Source organism: Nicotiana attenuata, unplaced genomic scaffold, assembly GCF_001879085.1.
Source record: "Nicotiana attenuata strain UT unplaced genomic scaffold, NIATTr2, whole genome shotgun sequence".
NCBI lineage: Eukaryota > Viridiplantae > Streptophyta > Magnoliopsida > Solanales > Solanaceae > Nicotiana > Nicotiana attenuata.
In genome coordinates this window covers 126949-137327 of record NW_017670373.1, presented here as the reverse complement: position 1 = coordinate 137327, position 10379 = coordinate 126949, and positions in this window count along the sequence as shown.

The following is a 10379-nucleotide window of genomic DNA, read 5'->3' as shown; positions in this document are numbered from 1 at the left end:
CTGCATGGTTAGTTAAAGAATTCACAATACTTTACTTGGGTTGGCGAGACCTTGCCCGATATAGGTTTTTCTTTTAGGATCGACTTTGTCCAATTGGACTGGGTCGAGGTCTTCGACGGTTTGCCTTACAGGCCTCCACGATGTCGGGTCTTTGATCACGTCCGTTATAGGGTGGACTTAGTTCCCGACACGGCTAATTGCTATGCCTCCGCGCTCGCCCCCTTTAGCTGTTGGGTGTGGGCGCATCTTGGGCTATTCGTATCATTCTTGTGCGGTGCGTGGCTCGCCTCGAATGCTGATATTCCCCATGGGGTAGGAAATTTGATCACTTGGTAGTGGCTGAAGGACCGCTCGCATGGCGTGTATCCATGGGCGTCCTATGAGACCATTGTACGTCGTTTCTTGGTTCATTCACGTGGAAAGTTGTTTCCAGCGTGACTCCTCCTACTAAGGATGGGCAGTGCTTTTTCTCCGGACGTCCGTTCTACTGCATTGTATAAACCAGTAGGTATGCAGCGCGGTATTACCTTATCCTCGAGTCCCATTTGTAATGAGGACCCTTGGGTGGATAATACAAGCGCCGCTTCCGTCATCGATCATGACTCTTTAACATCCGTCAGCCGATACGTAAAGTGATAACTAAAGCATCAATAATGAGGAAAGACAAACCGTGGCATCGGACTTATCGAAGGTATACTACTTCGAAGTCCTCATACTTTCGTGTGGCGATGGTCCGCTTTAGCCTGTGTGTGGTGGCGAGTTTGACGTGATGATCGCTGCCTCGTCGCCGCCTCCGACGATCATGTTTATCGTGCGAGTTGGGGAAGGTGCTTTGGCGGTCTGTGGGACTGTTCCCGTCCGCGTGAAATTTATTTTTCCTTTGTCACTGAGTAGCTCCCTAGGTATCCCTGGTTTAGCATCCTGACCACTTCTTCCGTAGGCCGATGCAATCTTCGGTTTTGTGCCCTCGTCCTGAGGACTCACACAGGGCTTTGATTCCTTGTGCAGGTCTGATTTCATCTTTTGCGGCCAGTGCACCCTTGGGTGCCTAGCTTCTCCAGTGCGTACACTAACTCTGAAGGAGACACACAAAAGTTATGGCCCGGTTAATAAAGGCGGGCGTAACCTCTTCTGTTTCGTAGTGGGGCGACGTGTCGCTGTAGTGTGTTCTGTGTGTGTCGCCTTGGGGGCGGATGGGAGGATCTGGTGTACGGCTGATGTCGCTCTCTGTTGGAACGAGGGAGTGGTTCCCGTCGTCCTTCGTTCCGTCGATCTCTCCTCGTTTCTGAATGTATCGCCGTTAACCGTTGGGTCGGCCCGTTTAGGTCATCCTCGTCCGCTCGCACCTCTGCGCAATAAGCGTTATGGATTTCCTCCCATGTGGTAGGGGGATATTTCATGAGGCGGCTCAGCAGTTTCTTGGTCGCCCTTGAACCATTTCTGCTTAGCCCGTTCTGGAAAGCGGCGACTGCCATACCCTCCGATACATTTGGTAGGCTCATTCTTACCCTGTTAAACCTTGCCAGGAAGTCCCTGAGTCCCTCGCCTGCGTTTTGCCTGATGGCGAAGATGTCGTTTACCCTGGCTTCTGCTTTCTTCGCGCCTGCATGGGCTGTGACGAATTTATCCGCCATTTCCTCGAACGTTGATATCGCTTTAGCCGGTAGCTGAGAGTACCATGTTAAGGCCCCTCCTGTCAACGTCTCGCCAAACTTCTTCAGTAGTACTGAAGGTACCTGTTCTTTTGATAGGTCGTTGCCTTTCACGGCAGTGACGTAGTGGATCAGGTGGTCCTCGGGATCGGTGGTTCCGTCATAGACCCTCAAGTATGGAGGCATTTTGAAGGTTTTAGGGGTGGAGTGAGGAGCAGCTTCTTCGGTGTATGGTTGTTCGACGAATCTTCCTACGTCGCGTTTTGGTAGTAACTTGGGAGCACCGGGGATCTTGTCGACCCTCTCTTGATGTTCCTTCATCTGATCGCGGAGTGCCTCGTTTTCATTTTCTATTTCTTCCATCTTCTTTAAGATGGCTGTTAGCGTGCCATCGTTGGTTTGCGTCTCGATGGGTCTGTTATTTATCAGTGTAACTTCTGGTTCACCCACCGCAGCAATGGTACCTACCGTTGGTGTAAATACGACGTTACTTTGCGGTGGCTTTTCAATCAAGCCACTTAAAGCGCTTGTTAGCCATCTTTCCAATAGCTCTTTGACCGCGGAGGGTGCTTCCGTGGCTGTAGATGTGGAAGCTCCCTTACGTAAGATCGTCAGGCCTTCGGATGGGGAAGGAGAGATCTCTGCGCTTGGTGTGATGCTTGGGGTTTCATTCAGGATGCCATCGTCACTGGCCTCGTTGAGAGGACCTAGGAGATTGGCTGTGACACCCATTATGGCTTTCGATCTGGCGTTGTTTTCGGCCATTTCCTGTTTTTGAGTGGTGTAGAGAATAGTGGTTGGTTGATCTCTAGGTGGATACTATGGTTTTGATTCTCGAAATCCCCACAGACGGCGCCAAATTGTTTGGCTTAAAAGTTGTTGATGCACTTTGTAAGCGATAAAACAATCAAAAAATAGAGGAAGGGTAAATCGTAATCAAATATAATAATCCTAGAGATGCAAAGATGATAATGTATGTTCATAAGATATATTAATCGGAAGTAGAGATATAGAGAGAGAAAGATAGAAAATGAGAGAGTTGTATTAGATCAGATAGCCCCCTCTTTACAATGTGGAGGTCTCCTTTATATAATAGAAGACCTTCCTCGAAAGAATCAAAAAGTTACAGAGATAGGTAACGTCTTTCTAGTGTAGACGCTGAGTTCTAAACGACGCCGCTTTCGTCCTCACAGCCGAGTCGTACCCGCTACGTTGGTCGGCGTACACTCATTGGGCGCGCCCGCTGGCGTAGAGATACTAAGGGTTAAATTTGACCCTATAAGTCATCATATCTGACGTTTTGTATATAAATAAACTTCGCAACGAATTAAAAATAAATACATATATGAACGTCCCAAAAAGTCATAATATAGTAAAAATATACGTCTACTCGTGGCATAATTTGTAAGGTCAACTCGTTTAATAAATGAATTACAGAACGAGTTTAAGATTGGTTCTTTTAATAAACAAATTAGTCGAGTTCTAGCTTATTGGTTCTTTATGGCTTTGTATGTAAAGATAAACCTCTTAAAGGTGAGTCCTTTTAATTTATGCAGTCACTTTCCTGATTTTGGTAACAATAAATATTTGTCTTGTGAACTATGCATTTTAATTAAGTGAACGTTTCCTTCTGCTACAAAATATGATGCTATTTTTCTTTATCCTAAAGGCTAAAGCTAATGTTTAAGATGCAGCTGAAGGAGAAGCCCTAATAGTCAAAAGTATATGTGCTCCAACCGTCCCACACAATGTTTGCACATTTTTATTTTTAATTCAAACTCATGAACTTTTTTTTTTTCTTAAGCTCTATATATGTTCAATTAAATATCATCATATAAATTGAAATGAATTATAGCCATAGATGTCATGAGGGGTTGCTTATGTTTTTCTTTTTCATAGAAAATTAAAGAAACTAGTTTGACCATTAGAAGCTTATTCAGTGGCAATAGTTTGACCAACTGTAGGTCCAATCTTCTTCTCCTCTTTTTTTTTTTTTTTTTTTTTTTTTTTTGGTGTGTGTAGGTCCAATCTTAGCTTTATCTCTTCGTTCTTTGTCTTAGATTTCTTTTCACTATCTTGTCCTTCCTCTTGGCCTGCTACTGCCTACTGCTATTATGTGCACTTAGAAAGATTGAATATCTATAAAAAAAAAAAAAAATAACTTCTTAGTCTTTTCTGGATCAACTTGTGCATTCTTAATTACTACTCGAATGATCCACAATATATTAACTACAAATAAATGAGCTAGCTAATTCAACAAAATTTGAAAGCATGTACTGTTGAATATCTATAATTCAGTAGTAACCTTACACATGTTTTTCTTAAGTTAAGAGTGCCATTCTACATTAAATTAGTTAGCAGTAACACTAGCAAGTCAGTAATGGATATAAAGTATACAAGGTTTAGAGCACAAAATAAAAATATTTTATGGTCTTTTCAAACCCTACGTACGAAGGAGGAAGGTCAACAGATCTAGTGACACTATTGATGAAAACAATATCAGAGTGGTGAGTGGAAGGCCGAGAGAGAAGACAAAAGTAAAGGGATATACGTGAGTGTGGATGGTTATTAAGATAGACATAGTTTTCCTTTCTAGGCGTAGCTTCTCCTTTATATAGGGAGAAAATCACAATTTTTTTTGGGGGGGTGGGGGGGGTAGGGGAAGGAGAAATGAGGGAGGAACGATAAGGTAGGGAATCGAATCCTCACTAAGAAGCTAAAAGTTTAGGCAGCCATCCAACTAAGCTATTAAAATTTTCCGCACTCATTTTTTATACAAACTCAATGAATATATGACATATGTCTATAAATAAAATGTTAATCAATCATAGTAGTTATTATGGTACGTATTGTCACCTCAATCAAATTTATGACAAATTTGTGATGGTTTTATATATGACCGAATTCATCAATGTGGGTGAAACTTATGAAGAATTTCTTATAGTTTTATGACAATTTTCTTCTTCTGTCACAATTTGAAAAATATGATCAGTTGCGAATAAAATTTTAAAAAGGAGGTATGTAAGAGAAGAGAGTGATATCTTGAGTAGGAAATTGATATCCATATTAATGGAATCAAATTTGGCAGGATTAGAAAGGCTTATCGTCTTAATCCTTTTTCCACTGTCTAATATTCATTAGACAATCTTTTGACATGCATGAAAATTCTGATGACCCTACCACACTCATTGCTTTCAAGAATTTTTGCATGGCTTTTCGCTTTCTAGCTTTGTTACACAGCCAGACACCATTCACATAGTAGTAAGTAGAGTTCTCTGTTTTAAAAGGCAGAACAGGGACTCGTCCGGGGCTCGCTCCGGGGCGGTGTCCTCGTAAAATGCCCCTGAGCTTATGTGTGGGGCTTAGTTCCGTGAGGCTTACGCCTCATCCATCGGGGCTTACGCCCCGGATATGTCCAACGCCCAGCGTACTAGGCTCGCCTAATAGAACTTTATGCAATTGCATGTAACTAACCTTGTAAATCCTCAAATTTTCTTAATAAATCATCGTCTATTCAAAATTACTTTTTTCTTAATCATATATCATTAAGTTGACAGTATTTTATGTCATAATTGAAATAAAAATTATTGCACATTATCCCTAAGACTACTATGATAGTTAATTTTATATAAATCTTTCATTTAAAAAGTATTTATTTATTAACTTTTGTTATGTCTTTACTATATAATAGTCCATAATTTTTTTTATAATTCTTTTTCTAAATATTATTCTTTTTCACGTTTACGAGATACAATACTTATTAATTTACTAGCTCAGTATTAGCTAGTAACTATTTACAAATAATTAGTTATCATGGTATTGTATGGTGAATTATATTTCACTTTATTAACTTGTTGAAACTTAAAAATAAATGATGCTAGAGAATCACATTTAAATTGTGAATTATATTTTTATACAAAAATATTCTCTTTCAAATAGAAAGCATATTAATTAAAAGGAGTATTTTAAGAAAAATATCAAATTATAATATCGAATTCTTTCAAGATTCATTACTACTTAAGAGATACATATAAGATTTCGTATCGAATACATTACTTTTGATGTTTGAGTTGTAACGACGTTGCAGCTAATTTGCATATTATGATATATGTCATACTTTTCGTATTATTCATAGTTGAATTATAATTTATATTTCAAATAGATTATTTTTTATAATTTTGTGCTTTTAATGTAATTTTTATAATTATTTTATATTTTATACTATCTTAAAATTCTTGAAATTAGTAAAATTTAAAGATCCGTGGGACTTACGCCCCATGTCTCAAGGCTTACGCCCTCGCATCACGCCCCGCCTTTTAAAACATTGGTAGAGTTCCAAGATAACATGGGAATTTTTTTCTGTTTATTTCCTTTATTTATTTATATCATCAACTTAATTAATTAATAGTTAATTAGTGGATAAAGGAGAAGGAGAGTAAGACTTGGTCTATCCAACCTCGATTAGAACAACATGAATAAATAATAATGCATGTTTACAAGTGCAAATTTTATTTGATATAATAAATCTGTACGAAGATACTTGATTTGATATAATTTAATTTACAAACTTTACATATCAACCAACCACGTACCCACGGTATTCATCAAGTGAAACGAATACGCATTTGTTAGAGAGCTAGGAGAACAACGATCCTATCATGGAGATGGAATATATTCAATTCTATTTCACGACTAAAAATAAAATAATTTTAGGTCATGGTCACCAATCCCCCCCCCCCCCCGTTTTTGGAGGGGGGGAGGGGGGAGGTGTGGGAGGTGGGTGGGTACTCTAAATGTGTTTTTTTGTTGTTGCTAATTGTCTACATAGATTGGCCTCTGAATGTTTTTACATAGAATAAAAGCTAGTACTATATTCACGCTTTCATATATATATAAACTAAGTACGGTGATTGCACAATACACTTCTTTTTACGACGATTTTAAAACTAGTTAGATTTAGGTAAGTGGTATTTTTTTATTAAAAGAAAAAGCAAGTGGTACATTGATGTAAGTTTGGAGTAAATCTAAAGGATAAAGGATCACTATGCAAGGTAAAACTGCCTTTGATGAGTGGATGTTAATTTCTTGTCATTCTTTTTAAAGGAAAGTTTTTTTTTTTTTCCTTTTTGATTTTTTAAAAACTTAGAGCCGAGGTTTGCCTAAGATTGCAATCTTAACTTTTTCATTTTTGGACCAAGAAAAAAAATATCCTTTTACATTTGGTACAATGTTCCTTATAATGGACCTATGCTAACAAAAAGCGAAGAGAAAAAGAACAAATTAAAAGAAGAGTCTATTAGTCATCGACGTTATAATTGGTACACAAAAGTAAACTGTATTATAGTATTATGTACTTGTTATGAACAATAAAAGAAGAAGAAAGAATATTGCTGAGAAAAGTAGAGAGAGAATTCTTATTGATTTTTGGGATGAATTACAATAGAATAGAACCCTCTATTTATAGGGAGATGGTGACTTAGCCACCAAGCAATGAACCCTAGAATCTCTCTAAATATAGACATTCACCATAAATACAATTCTATTTATAACACTCCCCCTTGAATGTCTATTCAACAGATAATGTGCCTCGTTAAAACCTTAACTAAAATAAAACCCAGTGGGAAAAAATTCTAGAAAAGGAAAAAGAGTACACATATCTAACAATACGCCTTTTGGTTGCCTCGTTAAACACCTTATAAGGAAAACCCAGTGGGACAAAACCTTGTAAGGGAAAAAGAGTACAACGCATATTAACTCCCCCTCATGAGAGCATCACTTCACATCCTTAAGCATTTGCATTCCAATCTTGTGCACCATCTTCAAAAGATCTTTGGTAGATATTTGATAAACAAATCAGTCATATTAACTTGAATTAATATATTGCACCTTGAAATCATCATTCTTGATAGAGATGGATTGTCTTCATATGATCTTGTTGGAATCGTCAGTTCAATATCTTCACATAGAGGTGAAAACTCTTGCTATCATATTATCATGCATATAGTTATAGCAAGATACATTTGTGCACAAATTGCATTGAGGATGTAGTACTTCATGACCATGAATTCTATATGCTTTAAGCAATTTAAATCCTTCGGGGATTGTTAAGTCATATAAGCCAAATAAATAGACTTTAGATGCATATCAAGTTTTCATGTCATGCTAGACATATAAGATAGATAAAGGTGATAGCACACACCATTGACTTTATACTTTTAAGTGTTTGAACTGCAGGTCCAAAACTACTTGTCTTTCATATGAAACCAAATTCTACTTGAATTGTTTCTCCAGACTTAAGATCCTCATATATATTTAGTGCTATAATCAATGTCGTCGACAAACATTTTATATCGGTTCCAACCTCCTTATTTTTCATAAAGACATAACATAGAGATCTCTTCATTCGTATATTCAGGTACCTGAATCTCTCATGAGATTTTATGAAGTGTTATGTCATGTGATCTTCTAGATCACTTGCCTCCTTTATTATGATCATTTTGATCATTTGCTCATCTTCTTTATCAAGAAGTTTATTTGAAACCGATTGTCTATACGCTTTAAGCTTACCATAGACTTTGTCCTTCTAGGACTTAATAGGAGCATTTGCAATGAGAATATAGTTACTTTCTTTGGGTCAGCAAATGCGTCTGGCATGCTTTGCAATAAATTGCACATGAATTATCCTTTTATGAACTTCAAGTTCATATTATTTTATTCGGGGATCTAGATGTACAAATGATAATTCATTCCATGTAACTTTTTCTCAACTGTTGTATCTTGTCTCCCCCTCATGTTAGAAAAACTAACTTGTTTCCTCAACTTTGAAAATCCATCTTTGTGCATTATGGTGTTAATGAAAATATACACCGTACATCAATAATAATAAGATGAAATTATTTGGTTCCTGACCCTGAACCACTTGTGAGGGGAGAAAATAATATACTTTCGTATATAACGTATATCAAACTGATATAGATAACTTTGTTCTCATAAGCAATAATTTAGCTATTAAGTGGAGGCACTCAATAAATTATTTTGCTAAACCAACTGTGATGTAAACTAACTTATCAAGAAGAACTATCTTGAAAAAAATCTGGAAATTATGCTCGAAATTAAATTATTGAGCAAGTTACCTCGCAAACACCATGTTGCGGGTTAATAATAATCGCACATGTAACCATCTCGTAGATGCATCTTATGTGGTATACATGGCAGGTGAATGGGCCCATATTCACCTTTGATATTTCCAGCATTCATGGGATTCAATCCCAATTTTAGTTGGTATATTAATTAATGAAAACAGGCAACATAAGAGAATTCGTAAAGAACTTTCTAGTTCTTTAACATTTACCCATGTGAATTCTCTATCATATTTGCACATCATACTTAAATTGATATGGCTAAACCATTTATGCCAACTGAATAAATTATGAATATTGATAAACTTCAGATTTACGCCATGACGTGTGCAATTATCAATAAACTCCAAGTTTACTATGATATGGGTTTCTATATCAATAAATATCCACTTTATTGCGGTATTCTTTTATTTGTGTAGTACAAACTGGAGAATAAAACGGGTAGCTTTTCACATACATATTACCCAGCTACAAGTTGTAGTAATAGAAGATATTAAATCTTTCCTTGATTTATAGTCTCAATATAATCAACCGCTTTCGCGTATACTTTGGAAACTAAATAAGTTTCTTTGAGACTTACTACAACACAATACCTTATTGGTAATCAATTGTGTTTCTCCAAAATAGCAATAATTGGCTCTTGCAGAGTTCTCAATTAATTTTGTAGTACCACATATTCATCAACACCCATATGGTGAATATCTATTTTAAAGAGAAAGTTATACCATTATGGTTATGGTCAAAATTATATGCAAGATCTGTTTCTTGCATTACCGTTGACTTTTAATAATCACAATGCCGAAATATTTTGGCGCACAATAGGTACGTGACCAATGACCATTCATGCCATAATAATGACATTATTTTCTTATATCATCTCAAACCTCCTTTTAGAGGTGAGTGTGGTATATTCACTACCACTAGCACGTTCATATTCTTCCAAGAATGAATATGTATTCATAAATAAGATGTTGTCACATTCACATCATGAATGGACCATAATCATCTATATGTGCTTTATAAAATCTCATGTCAAATCGATGACAAATATTATTTTCACAAAGTGGGGGATTATTTTGAGAATCCTTATTATTCTCATTATCACAATGATGACGATTATAATTTCGTCTATTGCCACGTCCACATCCATTGATACATTCATAGTTTTAATTTTGTCTTCTTTCAGACTTATCACATACTGCAATCACATTCTCTTAAGGGAATGAGAATGGAGCAAATTCAATGGGACGGGTTTTCACTTTTTGTGCCCATAATCATACATGAATTTGATCATGGCAAGACATAGAAATTTTTACCACTTTAGGTGGTTATAATTTCTTACAAACTCCATTAGAGTTATAATCAAACTTTGTTGTCTTTGCTTGTATATAAAATCGAATTATAGAATTTCAAGAATTTAAAAGAGAAAAATAAAGTAAAATACTTACCTTAAATCCAGAATTTAATCATGAAGGAAGTTCATGGAATAATTGACAATCATTATGCTCAATCCCAAAGCTTCTACTCAATTGGTTAGAGTCTCGTGCTGATAACGTGTTATGAACAATAAAAGAAGAAGAAGAATGTT